Below are 15,289 nucleotides of genomic sequence, written 5' to 3' on the forward strand. Positions count from 1 at the left end.
CAACGAATCATTAAGCAAAGGAGCAACTTACTCCGGACACTCAGCAGCTGAGCGAGATTAGGCTCTCCAAAATGGGTACACTGGCTGGCACAAAATGGCTACGTTGCAGGACACAAAAGGTAATGAATAAAACGTTCAAGCACAGCAAAAAGTTTGGAACATTTAGCAATATTTTTGTTTGGTCTGTGGTTTGTAAATTGAACAGTTCAAACATTGAGATGTTCGGAAATAAGGGTTCCACTGTTTCTGATTGGTCTGGCTTGTCATAGGCGTGTCTCTTCATTCATTGTTGTTGTTTAGCGTGACTGACTGACTGAGAGATTGAAGCACTTAATCCAGAGTGGTTGTCATGGAAATAACCGACCACCCTAAACCCAACAGAGTTAAGATAATTTTGTACAGTCCTAAATAAGTCATTTTAGTATTCAACTTCTCAACTACAAGAACACAATATTTAGCAATTGATTACTTATTTTTGATTGCCATTTCTCACAACTGTTATTCAGAACAGATTTTCGACATACTGGTGCACTTCATCTCATTCCTCAAAGACTGGGACTTTTAAATGATGATATAAATTAACCTAAACTTTAATGTGTCATCCTATTCCCAACATGGTCTATGAATAGTTCAACACTTAAAGGTCAACAGTAAGAAGCTGTAAGACTAGATCTTGTAGTAGTAGTAGTTGTCAATGTGCGTGCATGTATGCGTGTGTGAGTGTGTGTGTGTGTGTGTGTGTGTGTGTGTGTGTGTGTGTGTGTGTGTTGTGTGTGTGTGTGTGTCTGACTGTCTGTGTGTTTGTATGTGTGTCTCATCTCCATCTGGCACTGAGTACTGAACAAGCTGCTGGGACACCAGCATGGGAAAGTGACCTCATAATTCAAGATGGTTATTGCCTCATTGCTTAAGGACACTTTTAAATCTCATAAAGAGAAAGCAGTATGTTTAACTTGACTTCAAATCAGATGATAATGATTGAAAGACTGTTTTACTGTAACTGCAAACAGGTAAAAACAGTGTTGTTGGGCTGATTTTACACAAGAATTGAAGAAGTATTTAAAAACAACAGCACTATAAATATGATGTAAAAATGTATCATCATTGCTGGATTACCACCAACCATTTATTGCTAATCTTGCAATGTCTTTATAGCTCAAAAGTATTCTCTGTCAATTGACCATTTGTTGACATACTATTGTGACTCCAACTATCAGAGTCAAATTAATTGTGTTTTTAACATACTTGAAAAAATAAAGATGATTCTAATTAGGAAATAAACACTAAATATAATATTCTATAATCTTGTGTTTGTTCAAGCTTGTCATGCAGAAAATGTCAGAATCAAAACAATAATGATGGAAAAAAGTCCCACAGTAACATTTTGTTTATCGTTTTCCAGGAAACGACAACTTAACCTTTATGTCTACTGTGTCAAGTGGTCATTCTCCATATACCATATACTGTACAGTATCGGGAGTAGGTTAGCACGGACATTGTGTTTGTTTAGATATATACATAGGTAAATAAGTAGGTAGATAGCTAGCTCGGTAGGTAGTGATGGAGGAATTTGAAAAAGAAATCAATTTTGCACATCGAGAGGCTGAAATTTTTGCCCATTCTTCCTTGCAAAACACCTCGAGATCAGTGAGGTTGGATGGAGAGCGTTTGTGAACAGCAGTCTGAAGCTCTGCCCACAGATTCTTGATTGGATTCAGGTCTGGACTTTGACTTGGCCATTCTAACACCTGGATATGTTTATTTGTGAACAATTCCTTTGTAGATTTGGCTTTATGTTTTGGATCATTGTCCTGTTGGGAGATAAATCTCTGTCACAGTCTCAGGTCTTTTGCAGACTCTAACAGGTTTTCTTCCAGAATGGTCTCTATCTAGCTCCATTTATTTTCCCATCAATCTGAACCATCTTCCCTGTCTCTGCTGAAGAAAAGCAGGCCCAAACCATGAGGCTGCCACTACCATGTTTGACAGTGAGGATGGTGTGTTCAGGTTGATGAGCTGTGTTGCTTTTATGCCAAACATATCGTTAAAGGTTGGTTATGGTTTCATCTGACCAGAGGACCTTCTTCCACACGTGTCTCCCAGGTGGCAATTAGACTTTTTATGGATATTTTTGAGATATCCATAAAGGCCAGATTTGTGCAAAGTACAACTGATCATTGTCCTATGGACAGACTCTCCCACCTCAGCTGTAGATCTCTGCAGTTCATCCAGAGTGATCATGGGCCTCTTGGCTGCAACTCTGATAAGTCTTATCCTTGTTTGAGGTTAAAGTTTAGAGGGACGGCCGGGTCTTGATAGATTTGCAAGGGTCTGATACTCCTTCCATTTCAATATGATTGCTTGCACAGTGCTCCTTGAGATGTTTAAAGCTTGGGAAATCTTTTTGTATCCAAATCTGGCTTTAAACCTCTCCACAACAGTATCTTGGACCTGCCCTGTGTGTTCCTTGGTCTTCATGATGCTCTCTGCACTTTAAACATAACCCTGAGACTATCACAGAGCAGATGCATTTATACGGAGACTTGATTACACACAGGTGCATTCTATTTATAAACATGAGTCAACATTGGATCATTCAGAGATCCTCACTGAACTTAGCCAGTAAGAACCTGAGTTGATCTGTTAGTATAACCTGTGTTGTTATTTGCGATCACACCACAAATAGTTAAAGCCAATAGCGTGTCTATCAAACGTATTTGTGAATGAACACCGTATCAGATGCAAGTTTGTCAGTATGGAATTGCTGATCCGGCATATGTCATTTTCATATGTTGTGCGTACGTACACTTTTAATAGGAGTCGTATGCGCCTTTTGGTAGGGTGGGGCCCCTGGATTGTATCTTATGGCATTTTCAGTTGTTTTTGCATATCCTTGTTAACAAGGGAACAAATATTTTGCTGTAAATACACTACAGTATATGGACCTGCACTGAACTAGGGTCTGTACTTATTTAGGATTTCCATGTCTTATTTTTAGGACTACTCCGCAACCTATTCCTCTGGGGCATTCCAGAAAAGAAAGAAAAAAATGTGATGGCAACCCACTCAAAGCAAGAGTTCCAAGTTGATAAGTGAGGAAAAATCGATGTACCCTTACTTCATTGAGCTGCAGTACAGTAATCTGATGTCACACAACGTGGGCAGCAGCATTTGGACATTTTGGTCACCATTAAGATGGTGAAATCTCTTCATGTTTTCATTTGTTCAAGATGTGGGGACAGCACAACCACATTGTTATGGACCTCAGGCCACAGGATTGTCTACAAATTCTGCTATTGAAAAAAATCAATAGGTAAATGTGTCAAATGGACACACATACAGGAACTAAATAGATCCCTCCCTTCCATCCATCCATCCATCCATCAAAGGTTATTTGCTGGACTGTCGGGGGCTAAGTGAACTAAACCCTGGATGGGCAGATGTTCAATCACAAGTTAAATGGGGCATTGAATGGGAATGTGCCATTAACTCACGTAAAGTTTATTGCAATATTTGCCAGCACTAAATCCTTGTATAAATGAAGTTACATCACTAGTTAATGTATAAAAAAAACAAGTGAAACCCGTCTACCATCACAATGCATTTTTCTCAAGTATATTTTTTTCAGTCCGTTTGTTTTACATGTTTGGTCTCTGCTTTAATATTAGCACATGTCTGTATTATGGTACACCTAAATGGGATGTTTTTAACCTAATAGTCTTCATGTAAATTGGTACCTTTAGTGTTTGTAGTGGAATAAAACAGAAAATATGTTGAGATGGAAGGAGGGAGAGATGTAAAAGATAGAAAAAACTGATGTGTCTGGGCGTCTCAGAACTGGTCCACTGAGCACAACCCTGGGAAAGAAAAAAAAGCAAGACAAGAAACAAAAATGTATGACTGGCTTGGAAACAAAAGCAAGGGAGAGAGAAACAACAGAAGGAGAGGCTCAAATAACGTAATTTTAGCGTGAGGCACATAGAAACAGAGAGACAGGTGGCTGACTCAAATCGTTGGATAAGAAAGGGTTATTTTGGAATCTGGAAATATTTGCAAAACTGTTGACTGTTTGCTTTGCTCTTAACATCAATAAAATGGAACTGCAACCATTACATGTGACGCAGTCGCTGACCCTTCAGTTCTTGTTTCCGGTATGGTGTGCTGTAGTCGCTCATCTTGCCATATAAGATTGTGACAGATGGTTCATGTGCCCACATAATCCTGTGAAAACCTTGAGTCTGCTTGTGAGACATTGTGGTTGCAAGTGCGACACTGAGCTACACACCTGTGTTGAATGGGGTGATTACCTTGATTGTCATGTCAGTTACTGTTATAACTAAACATGCTCTGAGAAGCTCAAATGGTACAGTAGTGTTCAAAATAAGAGCAGTCCAATATGATTGACCAGATTAATCCACATTTTCAGTATATTTTTTATTGCAACATGTCAAACAAGTTACGTACACGCGCAGTGGATTCTCGGAAAACCAACAAGATCCAGCATTCTTGATATACACACTCTTAAGGCTGTGCAGTTGGGAGATTTGTTGAAAGGGGTCCGTTAAAAATAGCACTGTGGCAGTCAATCAGTGAGGTCATCAATTCTGTGAAAAACAGGTGTGAATCAGGTGACCCCTATTTAAGGATGAAGCTAGCAACTGTTGAACATGCATTTCTCCTTGAAAGCCTGAGGAAAATGGAACGTTCCACACGTTGTTCAGAAAGACAGCATATTTTAAAAGTTTGATTGGAGAGGGGAAACCTTATAAAGAGGTGCTAAGAATTATAGGCTGTTCAGCTAAAATGATCTCTAATGTCTTAAAATTGAGAGCAAAACCAGAGACACGTGGCAGAAAATAGAAGACAACCATCAAAATGGATCGCAGAATAACCAGAATGGCAAAGGCTCAGCTCCAGGATGGTCAAAGACAGTCTGGAGTTACTTGTAATTACTGTGACATTGAGAAGATGTCTGTGTGTTAGCCATTCTATGTACATGAATCCCCCACAAAGACTCTTAAAAAAAAAAAAAAATAGGGCTACAATTTGCCAAAGAACACATCAACTGGCCTAAAGAGAAATGGAGGTACAATTTGTGGACTGATGAGAGTAAAATTGGTCTTTTTGGGTCCAGGGGCCATAGACATTTTGTGAGATGACCCCCAAATTCAGAATTCACTTCTTCTTTTCCTGTCGGCTTGTCCCATTGGGGGTCGTCACAGCGTGTCATCTTTTGCCATCTGAGCCTATCTCCTGCATCTTCCTCTCTAATCCCAACTGCCCTCATGTCTTCGCTCACCACATCCATAAACCTTCTCTTTGGTCTTCTTCTCGCTCTTTTGCCTGGCAGCTCCATCCTCAGCATCCTTCTACCATTATACTCACTCTCTCGCCTCTGAACATGTCCACACCATCGAAGTCTGCTCTCTCAAATCTTGTCTCCAAAACATCCAACTTTGGCTGTCCCTCTACTTAGCTCATTTTTAATCCTATCCAACCTGCTCACTCCGAGCGAGAACCTCAACATCTTCATTTCTGCCACCTCCAGTTCTGCTTCCTGTTGTTTCTTCAGTGCCACCGTCTCTAATCCGTACATCATGGCCGGGCTCACCACTGTTTTGTAAACTGTCACATAACACACCAGACACCTTTCGTCAGCTGTTCCAAACTGCTTGTACCCGTTTCTTCACTTCCTTACCACACTCACCATTGCTCTGGATTGTTGACCCTAAATATTCGTCGTCGTCCACCCTCGCTATCTCTTCTCCCTGTAGCCTCAGTCTTCCCCCGCCACCTTTCTCATTCACGCACATATATTCTGTTTTACTTCGGCTAATCTTCATTCCTCTCCTTTCCAGTGCATGTCTCCATCTTTCTAATTGTTACTCTGCATGCTCCCTGCTTTCACTGCATATCACAATATCTGCGAACATCATGGTCCAAGGGGATTCTAGTCTAACCTCATCTGTCAGCCTATCCATTACCACTGCAAACAGAAAGGGGCTCAGAGCTGATCCCTGATGCAGTCCCACCTCCACCTTAAATTCCTCATGCCCGCACACCTCACCACTTTTCCACTAGCATCCTCAAGGCAAATAATGCATCTGTGGTACTCTTTCTAGGCATGAAACCATACTGTTGCTCACAGATACTTGCTTCTGTCCTGAGTCTAGCCTCCACTACTCTTTCCCATAACTTCATTGTGTGGCTCATCAACTTTATTCCTCTATAGTTCCCACAGCTCTGAACATCCCCTTTGTTCTTAAAAATGGGAACTAGAACACTTTTCCTCCATTCTTCAGGCATCTTTTTGCCCGCTAGTATTCTGTTGAATAAGTTGGTCAAAAACTCTACAGCCATCTCTCCAAATTGCTTCCATACCTCTACCGGTATGTCATCAGGACCAACTGCCTTTCCATTTTTCATCCTTTGTAGTGGCTTTCTGACTTCCCCCTTAGTAATCATTGCCACTTCCTCGCCCCTCACACTTGCCTCTTCAACTCTTCCTTCTCTCTCATTTTCTTCATTCATCAACTTCTCAAAGTATTCTTTCCATCTATTTAGGACACTACTGGCACCAGTCAACACATTTCCATTTCTATCCTTAATCACCCTTACCTTCTGCACATCCTTCCCATCTTTATCCCGCTGTCTGGCCAACCTGTAGAGATCCTTTTCTCCTTATTTTGTGTCCAACCTGGTGTACATGTCTTCATATGCCTCTTGTTTAGCCTTTGCCAACTCTACCTTTGCCCAACGTCACATCTCGATGTACTCCTTTCACCTCTCCTCAATCATCTCAGTATCCCACTTATTCTTCGCTAATCTCTTTCCTTGTATGACTCCCTGTATTTTGGGGTTCCACCACCAAGTCTCCTTCTCCCCTTTCCTACCAAAAGACACACCAAGTACTCTCCTGCCTGTCTCTCTGATTACCTTGGTTGTCGTTGTCCAGTCTTCCGGGAGCTTCTGCTGTCCATCGAGAGCCTGTTTTACCTCTTTCAGAAAGGCCGCACAAAATTCTTCCTTTCTCAGCTTCCACCACATGGTTCTCTGCTCTACCTTTGTTTTCTTAATCTTCCTACCCACCACCAGAGTCATCCTACATACTACCATCCTATGCTGTCGAGCTACACTCTCCCCTACCACTACTTTCCAGTCAGTAACCTCCTTCAGATTACATCGTCTGCACAAAATATAATCCACCTGTGTGCTTCTACCTCCGCTCTTGTAGGTCACTATATGTTCCCCCCTCTTCTGGAAATAAGTGTTCACTACAGCCATGTCCATCCTTTTTGCAATGTCCACCACCATCTGTCCCTCAAAGTTCCTTTCCTGGATGTTTATCTCAAAATACTTGAAGAGGTCATTTTGCTTTAAGCTGAAGAGTACATCAGAATTAAATTTAATTGCCAACTATGCCCTTGAAATAGATGTTTCAATAAGACAATTCCAACAAATTGCACAACCATAAGAGTGTATATAGCAGGGGTGCCCAGACTTTGTTACCCCAAGATCTACTTCTCAAGCATTCAGCCTCTCGCGATTGAAGGGTGGGGGGGAGGTCAGTTTTATTTGTTTGTTTGTTTTTGTTTTAGTCCCAAAGATCTCCCCACGACAAAAATGCAAAACATATTTATTCTAAAGTACTGTATATTGAGGATTCTTTGTGTAAATGTATGTATATGTGCCTTGCATAACCGCATAATTAACTTTAAACATTTTTTGTAATTATCTGAGTTTTCTCACCACGCCGTCGCAATCGACCAAATTATGACCAAAAAGTTCCATTTTGGTCTCATTTGACGACAAAACTTTCTCCCATGACTCCTCTGTATCATCCAGTCTTTGGCAAATTTAAGACGGGCCTTGACATATGCTGGTTTAAGCAGCGGAACCTTCCGTGCCATGCATGATTTCAAACCATGATGTCTTAGTGTATTACCAGCAGTCACCTTGGAAACGGTGGTCCCAGCTCTTTTCTTTTCAAGTCCTGCCGTGTAGTCCTGGGCTGATTCCTCACCTTTCTAAGGATCATTGAGACCCCACGAGTTGATATCTTGCATGGGGCTCCACTCCGATCGAGATTGGCCATCATGTTTAGCTTCTTCCATTTTCTAATGATTGTTCCAACAGTGGACCTCTTTTTCACCAAGCTGCTTGGCAATTTCTCTGTCGCCCTTTCCAGCCGTGTGGAGTTGGACAGTTTTGTCTTTGGTGTCTTTGAAGAGCTCTTTGGTCTTGGCCATGTTACAAGTTTGAGTCTTACTGATTGTATGGAGTGTACAGGTGTCTTTATGCAGCTAACAACCTCACACAGGTGCTTCTGATTCAGGATAATACATGGAGTGGAGGTGGACCTTTAAAGGTGGACTGACAGGTCTTTGAGTGTCACTCACTGTCCTGTATATAACTAAAGTTATCAACAAAATGCTTTGAAGGTTTATTTAGTGTGTTGATTATGATATAAAAATATTCACCTCTGTATATTAAAACGTAAAGGTAAAGCCAAGGCAAAGTAAATGTATTTATATTCACATCACATTTAAGATACAAAATAAGTCAATGTGCTTTTCATGATTAAAAAACATTTTACAAACAACATCTTAAGAAAAATTACAAATTAAAGCTACTAAAAATGTATCGTGCCAGAACTATTAAAAAGTGGAAAACATCTAAAATGCAAAATTATCTGGAAGGGAAAAACAAGTTCTAAACTGGACTTGAAAACATTCAGACTTGGGGCTGATGTCGCCCGTGTTGTCAACTTATTCCATTTGAGTGCAGCTTAACAACCAAATGGTGCTTCATATTTGCTTTGGTCTCTGTGATCCACTCGAACCTGAGTCTGTAGATCTCAGAGCCATGCTCAGTTTATAACACAAGTAAGTTTTCAAGTTATTCGGGACCTAAGCCATTTCGTGATTTACTGCATGGACCAGTAGCAATTTTTAAAATTATATTCTATAGCTGACTAGGAACCAGTGAAGAGACTTTAGAAGGGAGTTATCAGCATCACAATCATCTTTATTTGGAAATTGTCAAAAACACACAAGGAATTTGTCTCTGGTAGCTGGAGGTGCTCTCGTATGACAGTAGACAACCATTTTGACAAAAAATACTTTTGAAACATAAAAATAAACCCATACTCCGAAGGGTGGCTGAGCAATGAAGGATTCCACTAATGTGGTCATGCTGATACAATTACAGTTTTGAAAATGAACCATATTGCTCTGGTAATTTAATGGCAAGAGGGAAAAATGTCTTGGAATGTTTGCTTGTTTTAGTTTGCATTGATCAATAGCACCTACCTGATCTATTTGTTTGCATCAGAACCCAAACTGAAGTGTTCAGAATGTGCTTCAGCTGTGTAATGCTCTTTTGGGGGAGTCCAGTGAAAAGACCTATACAATAGTCAAGTCTATGGGAGATGAAAGCGCAGAAGAGCTTCTCTTGGCCTGCTTAGAAAATGCAACACTTCACTGAGAAGGCTATTTAAGTGATGTGAGTGTTGGAAGTCAGATCCAAATCTATCAGCACATGACAAACAATAAATTGAGTAGGGGAGGATATTAGGTGAGTCTGTTCATCTACAGCTATTTCAACTAAGCATAGCTTTTTTTAATTTTATTATTACTATTATTATTGTCACTTGGATGCTTCTGTGGTCGCATCAAAAACAACATGACAAGATGAAGAAAACAGAAAAAAATATTCCCTGTTAATACTGAACTATTTGGAGTCATCAAGGATCACTCCTTCCATTTTCAAATCATTTGAATGTATCATGGGTACTTATTTGCCCTAATACTAGTCGTTAAATATTGTAATCAATTTTCTTTTCTATTAGCTTGTCCACTAGCTGTAAGCTTCCCAAAATGTTGCTGTGTTAAGGCAAATATTATATATATATTTGTATGGCTTTTTTTTTTAATTCAAGCTGGACCCATTTTGTCCAACAAAAATTGTTTAATGATTTGCATCTGAAGATATACGCACATCAGCTGTTTTGTTTGCATGGTTGATGATTAGTCTTTAATGTTAATGAAGTGAGTCAGTCAGTTTTACCTGCCACCTGGAGTCACGGATGTAGGCAAAAATGTAAACAGCTTCCTGGGACAGTGAGTTAAAAAAAAAAAAAAAGGAAAAATCATTCATCTTGACAAACTACAATTAAATAATACAAGAATACAGGTTATTGCACTTTGCACTGTTTGTTTTTTTGGTTTTTTTTATTTGGTTAGTTGTTTGTTCGTGGGATTGTAAAAAAACAACAACAACATAACACATTGCCAATTCCAATGAAACTCGTTGATGAGAGAACCAGTTCAATTGTTATGCATCCATCTAATTGAAGTAAAAATACAGAAAGAGGAATTTGATGTCCCTTGCGGCCAGAAGCAAATATAGTATAATCATCTTCCTTGTTCCCAGGGTTGCACCTGAATGAGTTCAATGAACAAAAAAAAAAAAAAATCATGACACAGTTCATATTTAGTGCAAGCCTGAATTGACCTTTGTTTGTTTCTGCCTGTCGATCGCAATTGAGTGTGCTTATTCTGGCATCAAAGAACAGATTTTGAACAAAAGTTCATTTTCATTCAAGAGTGCCAGGTTTTGTAGTGATTTCCTGGACAAACCTGCAAGCCTTTATATTTGGTAACCGAGTCAATGCGGCCACTGGCGCCGTACATGGCTAGCATGTCGTAGATACCTGAGAATGCAATGTGTGTTCAGGGACACTGAGTAAATGGAAGCAAAGAAGTTCTTCAGTTGTTCTTTTCCACTACAGTAAATAATTGTAAAAGTTGATGACAAGGAAAATGATTTGTATTCATCCATCCATTTTCTTAGCCGCTTATCCTCACATGGGTCGCGGGGAGTGCTGGAGCCTATCCCAGCTGTCAACTTGCAGGAGGCTGGGTACACCCTGAACTGGTTGCGAGCCAATCGCAGGGCACATGGAGACAGACAACAGCCAGACTCCCAATCACACCTCGGAGCAATTTAGAGTGTCCAAATAATGTTGCATGTTTTGGGGATGTGGGAGGAAACCGGACTGACCAGAGAAAACCCACTCAAAAACAGGGAGAACATGCAAACTCCATACAGGCGGGTCCAGGATTGATCCATGCAGGCGTGGGGAGAACATGAAAACTCAACACAAGTGGGGCAGGAATTTGAACCTGGGACCTCAGAACTGTGAGGCCGACGCGTTCCATCTGATCCACCGTGCCACCATTATTTGTGTCAAAATACTTCAATATGAACTTTATGATCACTCTCTCTTGATAGGTAGGATTTATTTTTTTAATTTAGTCACATTTAATTTGCAATATAAGGATAGGTAGTGTAAAGTACAGTATTTTTATTAATATAACAACACAGGATACAGCATTATTAATGTTCTTTCACCATCATCCCTGTCATATTGTGTTGCATGTTTTTGTTTGCACATCAAGGAAAAAAAGTCCTGTTTTTGTTTTGATTCCTGGCCACTGGTGTGGACTGAATGGTTAGAAACAATGGGAAAATGAAATGCCAGTATTCATTTTCTGAGCTGCTTATCCTCACATGGGTCACAGCTGTTAATGGGCAGGAGGCACGGTACACCCTGAACTGGTTGCCACCCAATCACAGGCCACATACAGACAGACAATCACACCTAGGGACAATTTGGAATCTTCAACGAATGCATCTTTTTGGGATGTGGGAGGAAACCAGAGTGCCCAGAGAAAACCCACACAGGCATGGGGAGAAAGACCATGCAAAATCCACATAGGCGGGGCCGCCATTTGGTCCTCAGAACTGTGAGGCCAGACACACTTATAAGTCATATTCCAATGTTTTTATATTTCATTTTTTATTTCACCAATCAGTTTGTCATGCTGCACTCACCAACTCTATTTCAATATGATGTAGACCCTCAAGCCTGATCCCATCCAACCAACTCACATTGTGGCTGAGCTGGAGCCCATTCCAGCTGACTCTGGCTCAGGAGTGGTGTAATCGTTTACACTTTTTTTCCAGGCAATTGCAGGTAACATATATCGTAAATATACAACCAATCGCACCTCCAATGTGTGCACAATTTATCTTCGTCAATGAACATGCAGTATGAAGCAAATTTTTGGGAATGTGAGAGGAAGCTGGAGTATGTGGAGAAATCCCATACAGGCATCGGAAGAACAATCCCTACAAAGATTCAAACGTGACATTTTGAGTGTGTAATGTCATTTACAGTCTTTCATAAATGGTAAATAACATGTTTATGTAAATTCAAGCTAAAATCACATTTTTATAGTTTTGGTATTTAAAATCCAATATCGTGTTGTATAAAAGCAAATTCATGAGAATTACTTTTGGACTCAAGTGTATGTTTGTACAAGTCTAGTGGAGGTTTGACTTCTATTAGAGCATAAGGGCAGAAGTAATTTGTGCTACGAATTCCTTGCCCCAAAAAGACAGCAAGAAAAGAATTTTCTCCTGCAGGTTTATTTTAAAGGTGTCTAATATACAGTATTTCTATTTCTGTCAAGCATCATCAAATGTGGAGCAATCACCCACTGAGAGCAGTATGTTCTGTTTTATGACAGAGAGGATGAGTAAAAATACACCCAGCTCCTGGGAGACTGTCACTATGGCAGCGGTTACTATGGAGATAGCAGGGCTGCACGTGAAGTGATGGCTGTTATGGGACCCTGCGGGTTTCACCCTCTCGCGCTGCTCAAGATAACACACATGCAGATTCACCAACAGAACAGCTGCAAGAGACTACTTGAGGTGAAGTTCTGAAGAGTCATAACGTGCTTGTATGGGTATTTGACTTTGTTTGCTCTGAGTGTGTAGCGTGCAGGGGTGGGTTCGTGTTTGCATGCGTCCGCTATCCATCTCAGCACATTTGTGTTTTAGTCTTTGTAGTGAAATGAACAAGATGTTTCCACGTCCACATGTAATGCGGCTTCTGCAGCATCAGTCTGCTCAGTCATCCTGTTGCCATAGCAGCAGCAAGAGGCAACACAGCCAACCACACTCACTTCCCAGTAACCCTATCGGTGCTAACCTGTTCTCACTCTCTTCCAACTTTTTACATAGTTGCAATGGGCAGGAATCTTCCTTCATTTCACTTAGTATTCAAATAGAAGAGAATTTTATTTAACTTGCATTTAAAAGCAATGTTGAAGTGTGGCTATTTTGTTATCACTCGACATGTTCCATCTTCATCATGACATCCATTTTCGATTCAAATTGTACAAACAAACTTAAATAGTGCCTTTTATCAAGGCTGGAACCAATTATGTTTACAGTATGTCTTGTGGGAAATTATGTTTAAGATACATCCACCCATCCATTTTCTTTGCCGCTTATCCTCACGAGGGTCGTGGGGAGTGCTGGATCCTATCCCAGCTGTCAACGGGCAGGAGGCGGAGTACACCCTGAAATGGTTGCCAGCCAATCGCAGGGCACATTGAGACAGACAACATTTGCACTCACAATCACACCTACGGGAAATTTAGAGTGTCCAATTAATGTTGCATGTTTTTGGGATGTGGGAGGAAATCAGAGTGCCCGGAGGGAACCCACGCAGGCATGGGGAGAACATGCAAATTCCACATAGGTGGGTCCGGGATTGAACCCGGGTCCTCAGAACTTTGAGGCCAACACTTTAGCAGCTGCTCCACTGTCCCAACTCATCATATAATATAAAATGAAAATTATTTTGCGCCTTGGTTGATGATTCCATCCGATTTAGCTGTACTTTTGGTTTTACCGGGTGTAAATGTACTCCTTGGATGCTTGTCTTGTCTCCCATTCACACTCAATATTTTTCACTCTCCCTGACACTGTCAAGTAGTAGAATGGGATGGTTTGCCCCTCTTGCCTGAGATAGAGGCCTTTCTTTTTCTACTAACACTGTGTTTGCATACAGAAGCTATTGTATCAATGCAACATGTTCAGTATCAGTAACTAATGAAAATATAGTGTTTTGACAAATTCAAATTTCATTACATTTAATAAGGATTTGTTTTGGGCATTATCCCAATTAAGGAGGGACGTACTTAAGTAACCTTGTGGATGACATCACATTTTCCTTCCATTGTAAAAGAGTATAACAAACAAACAAAAACATATTCACAAGGCATCATCTGGAATGAAAAGCACTTAGCAAAACATGTTTGCAGAAGTTTTTGCTTTTGCCAGACAATTGTTTGTGAATTACCCCCTTTTTTTTCATCAACCGATATCCGTTGTATGAACTGCATATACAGTATTATACACTAGTGAACCTGAACCATTAAAAATATGGTTGGAGTGAGAACTACTAAAGACAATTGACAGTTTTTTCACAGATATTTGTGGACAAATGTGTGGCGTATGACTCTGGAAATGGATCTATTGATTATTATTGGTCCAGGTCTTTAAGATAAACAGTGTTGCTGGTTCTGCAGTCTTTTTATCTGGCTTCGGCAGACGAGTGACAAATGACCACCCTCACACTGCTCCAGTTCGTTTCTATCACTCCAATTCATTTGTGGTTGGGGATGAAATAAAAAAGATAAAACTGCAAGTCGTTGAATGCTGGCGTCCTACTTTATTCCCTGTTGTATTCAGTTCTACTCTGACATCTGTTTTTTATTTACAATACAGTGAACTCATCTCCTCCCTTCGATCCTCATCATGGCCAGTTTTATTGTCTCCAGATTAAACGAGAAACAGAGTCGCAGTGGTGATAGTTCTTTGTTATTGCTAGGAAAGAAGCCTGGTGTAGCACTTTAATTTAATAACGATAAGTACCGTATATGAGTTGCTCATGTTTGCTGTTTTTCTTCTAAAATTCAGAAACGATACATTCAGATTAAATTGGTTTTCAGCTAAAATCAAGTAATGAAATACATGTTGCATACATTAACAATGCAGTAGTGTCCGTATGTTGTGGAGAAGGTCAGTGTTGCAAAAGGAAGGCATGTTTGTGCAGCCTTTGTGATGGAGTTTGAAAGAAATGCAGGTGTAGAAAAGCAGACACAAGACTTGCTACAGTCCGTTCAATCTGGGTATGATGGAGGTTTGAGTCTACATAAGAAGAACAGGATTAAACCATTAACGTGTATTAATAGTAACCGCTCAAATTGTGCTGCATCTTTTTAGATGAATACTGTTTCAGAATTGCTTGCACGATCCATGATGTGAAACGGTCTGAACACTTAAAATGGTGACAAAATTTTTGGTATCCTTTCGAGCTGCACCATACATATTGTTTGAGTATCCCCGTGTTTGCAATAGTCACTGG

General features: G+C 40.3%; 1 protein-coding gene across 1 annotated transcript in view; it reads left to right on the forward strand.

Moving 5' to 3' along the window:
- lrrc7 (leucine rich repeat containing 7) overlaps window positions 1-15,289 on the forward strand; it is a 105,688-nt gene that overhangs the window by 28,935 nt on the left and 61,464 nt on the right. The window lies entirely within an intron of this gene.

Source organism: Syngnathoides biaculeatus, chromosome 7 (genome assembly GCF_019802595.1).
Source record: "Syngnathoides biaculeatus isolate LvHL_M chromosome 7, ASM1980259v1, whole genome shotgun sequence".
Taxonomy (NCBI): domain Eukaryota; kingdom Metazoa; phylum Chordata; class Actinopteri; order Syngnathiformes; family Syngnathidae; genus Syngnathoides; species Syngnathoides biaculeatus.